The 4045-nt window shown below is 36.5% G+C and overlaps 1 long non-coding RNA gene across 2 annotated transcripts; it reads right to left on the bottom strand.

Annotated features, from left to right (window-relative positions):
- Positions 1–246: 246 nt before the first annotated feature.
- On the bottom strand, positions 247–3613 carry LOC113758556. Of its 2 annotated transcripts, XR_003466779.1 has the most exons (5): positions 3353–3613; positions 3175–3264; positions 2738–2807; positions 1299–1364; positions 247–652 (listed from the first exon to the last, which is right to left on the bottom strand). It is a non-coding gene; the product is annotated as an uncharacterized LOC113758556 (long non-coding RNA). The 2 variants fall into 2 exon arrangements; XR_003466778.1 differs by having other exon boundaries at positions 3175–3613.
- Positions 3614–4045: the final 432 nt, after the last annotated feature.

Genomic DNA, 4045 nt, shown 5'->3' with positions numbered 1-4045 from the left:
TTTTAGTGATGACATAGTATCTTGTCAATGATGTACAAATAAATGTCGTCACTAAAAGTGATATGTAATTGTCATTGGTATAGACTAATTACTGACGACTTTTGTTGTCACTAAACACTTTTTAATTTTATGACCGCAGATTGTTATTAATGGAAAATTCTGATTCAATGATAACTCTTTATCACCATGAAAATTGAAAATTTTCCTACAACAATTATATCTATAAATGGAAAAAAATGACAATGATTTATAATTAGCAAATGAATGCATCCATTGCATTACGAAATGTCAAAATATCATATAAGCATTCAAATATCATAATGAAGTTCAACAACACCCTATAGATAGTTTGATAAGTGGTATTTGGCCTAAATTTCACATATAACTCGAGGTAGCTTTACAAAACAAATCCAAGTCCCAAATTTCAACACAGAGCCGCTTCAGCAACACTCAGCTCCTCCCCTCAACACTCCGCTCCTCCCCTCAGGTAAAAGATTTGTAAGGCAGTTTTCAGCAATGGCTCCTAAAGCTGACACCACAAAAAAACTTGATACAAAGGCTCAGGCAGCCAAGGTTGCCAAATTTGTCAAATCTGGGACAACTTTTAAGAAGAAAGCCAAGAAGATCCGGACCAAAGTTACCTTCCATCGTCCTAAGACATTCAAAATCAAAATCAAAATCAGCCCCAAAGAAAATCAAAATCAGCCCCAAACTAATGCACCAAATTAGCTCAAGAAATAAGTACTGCTATTAAACTTCAGCCTCAAAGGAATAATATAACAAGTTGATAAGGCAACAAGCACTACTATAACAAGTACTGATATAAGTACTGCTATGAACAATATAACCAGTTGATAAGACGATAAGCACAACACTAAAGGAAAAGCAACTTCAGTTCACTTGCTTAGCTAAAACATTCAAATAAACTAAACTAAACTAAACCAAAACAATCCAAACTAATGCACCACAGAGGATACAAGGTGTCAAGTATGATAACCAAAGTAATGTCGATCATGATATAAGGTGTCAAGTAGGAGCAATGTGTACCAACATAACTAGAATGTTTCTTTGCCATTTAAAAGCAAATAACAACTTTCTTGTTCTAGATCTCTGAAATTACTTTTGCTGTTTGTCATGGTGTATTAATTCCATAGAAAACCAGCACCCCTTAATATTGTATTCCAATCAAACTAGTGAGTTAGGCAAGTGGCGGGACATTGCAAAACATTCACAGTGAAATTTACTTCAAGAATGGCACCAAAAATGGGAACCATTCATGTGAAAAGAAAAGGTATTACCTCAAGGAATGCCTTCAAAACCCACATAAAAGTTAGTATTATTACTCCGTTAACAGAAAATCCAACCTACATCCAGCAAAAAGTTTGTGATTATACAGTATAAAATAATGCTATATGGAGAACAAACTACCATGTAAGACGTGAAACTATCAATAATTAGCAATTAACTGTGGCAAGATGTACACTTCTCAATTTAGCATTATTCCAAGTAGAAGAGGCAAAGCCATATTAATTTGAAAAGGGACATATAGATAGCTGGGGGAGATGGAAAACAGGTTTTATAGTGAATATTGGGCTAATAGATAATATGATAGCACTTAGCAGAGCTGTGGGGAGTACTCAAAAGGATAAAAATGGCTTGGAACTCTGGAGAAAGAAGAGTGATTCTGGACACGAATTGCAAGGCAGCTTTCGAACTAATACAAGGAGCAGGACAGGACTCACCACTATACAATCTAATATGTCAGATCAGGAATGTTTTAAGCAGGGATCGGGAATCCTGGCTACAACATGTTTGGAGAAAGAAGTAAGTGTGTAGACTAGCTAGCTAAAAGTAGTGTCAACAAAGAATCTGGGATGCAGATTCTAACAGAACCGCCACAGGAACTTAGTGAATTGCGTGGTGCAAATATTTTAGGGGCTGCGACCCTATGTTTTGTTTCTGTTTAAGAGGATTGACCTCTCCCTTGTAAACTTAACAAAAGGAACATACTAGGCAGAGAAGTAAATGTGGTCAACACATTTGCAAGCAAAACATTTTGGCCAAAGCACCTTTGCCCTTAAAAAATAGTGAAACATGTGAAATTCAGCACAAGTAAGGCTAACAAGTATATTCTGGAGAATCATGGACTCTCAAAACATACCACAAGAAGCTGTCCATGCTGTTCTAATAACATTCCTAGTTCATGAATTTTTACGGAGGAAGATCTTTTTTCACATCAAAACTAATTGATGAGTTTTGGTCCTCTTACCAAGCTCTTCCAAAATGATACTAGTACAAGTCCTTAAGTAGACTTGAGATGCAGCCTTAGAACTCTATCACCAGATTTCTCAGTCACTAGATGCAACACCTTAGACTTGAGATGCAACCTTAGAGGTTTGTGTTCTAGAATGAATTTATAAGTTAGCAGAAAAAAAAAGTCTACAGTATCTTAACTTGCAGGACTACATCCATAGCTAATATACAGCTTTTAAGGCAAAGTACAAATGCAATGATTTGGAGCAACTTGTCCAGGTTTCTAAAAAAATAAATAAATGGAAACAAAGGAAATGAGAGTCGATTTGTGAGTGCGCACATTTACACAAAGATAGAGCACTTCCAACAGGGGGGGATGTAATACATTTCATTCAGTTCTCCACAGAATCGAAATTAACTGCATTTCTGGTCATTAATTAACCACACATTGTACCAACTTTCTTTGCTAAACTTGTCATAATACCTGTTACAACAATGACGATAAAGACAGCCAACGCAATACTTCCACCATCATACCATCCTTCTTTTATACCCTGGAAAACAACATATTAGACTATGGCAAGACCAAATCAAAATTAACCAATCAAAACATGTCAGCATTTTCCATTTTCCACTCAGATTAGCTAGTAAATCACAAGTATATTAAAAAATACTTTAATCTATAAGAATTTGATAGGGACAGATACCATTCTTGTCAGAAAATCAAAAGACAAGATTTAAAATTCATACAACTAACAAAATCATGATCTCAAACATATAGTAGTACAACAAAATTATTAAACAGAAAAAACTTTATAGGGCTTACAATTCTCAATTCAAAATAAGTATTAAGAGTGAACTTATCCTTAAAATTAAAATAATAATAATAATAATTAGAGCAAACTCAAAAATTAAGCTTACCTCTGTCTTTATCCCAAGGGCCAAAGAAGCAGCCGCAGCTACCATCAAGATGATTAAAGTAGTGTCTCGACAAGCTTCCCACAGAAACCTCTATAACACAACTCACAAATAAGCAAGTTAACGAGGCACAGCTCATGATGCAAATGGTTCAATAACTCAACGATTTGCAGTAACATACCCAAATCTTCAAAATAAGAACATGCTGCTAATGTTCAATTAGACTAGTAACAATAAAGTTTATAAAAAAGAGGGGGGGAATTTCCCTCAGTCACCGCCGGCTTGGTGCAGGTGTTCTTCTTGCGCTTCTTGGCGCCACCGTCGAGGTGGAGGACAAGGTGGAGGGCTGACTCCTTCTGGATGTTGCAGTCGACTAGGGTGCGGCTGTCCTCGAGCTGCTTGCCAGTGAAGATGAGGTGCTGCTGGTCCCGGGGATGCCCTCCTTGTCCTGGGCAGAAAAATTTTTTTTTTTTAAAATTAGGGCAATAAAATTTGGGGAGAAATTGAAACAATTGATCATCTAAGTAGGGTAGAAAAGGTGATTGCAAATGATGGTGATTGCTAATTAGGGTAAGAAACTTTGGGGAAACTAGACAAATGATAGAGAAGAAGAGAATTTACCCAAAAATTGAATGTTGGGAACACAAAATCGGGTCAATAAAAATTGGGGGAAATTGATTACTAAGCAAGAAGAGAGAAACTTGCCTTTTTACAGCACATGCTCTGAGGAAACATATCAAAATCAGTAGCCCAATAAGGAGGAATGCTCGAGCATTAGTGAGAAAGAAATTGAGAGGGGTCGAAGTGAGAGAGAGACCGAGAGAGACAGTGAGAAGGCCAGCGAGTGAAAATGTGAGAATTAGAAGTGTATCAG

The sequence above is a fragment of the Coffea eugenioides genome, unplaced genomic scaffold (genome assembly GCF_003713205.1).
Source record: "Coffea eugenioides isolate CCC68of unplaced genomic scaffold, Ceug_1.0 ScVebR1_572;HRSCAF=1270, whole genome shotgun sequence".
NCBI lineage: Eukaryota > Viridiplantae > Streptophyta > Magnoliopsida > Gentianales > Rubiaceae > Coffea > Coffea eugenioides.
The sequence above is the reverse complement of the archived record's forward strand: the minus strand, read 5'-3'. Positions and strand labels throughout refer to the sequence as shown.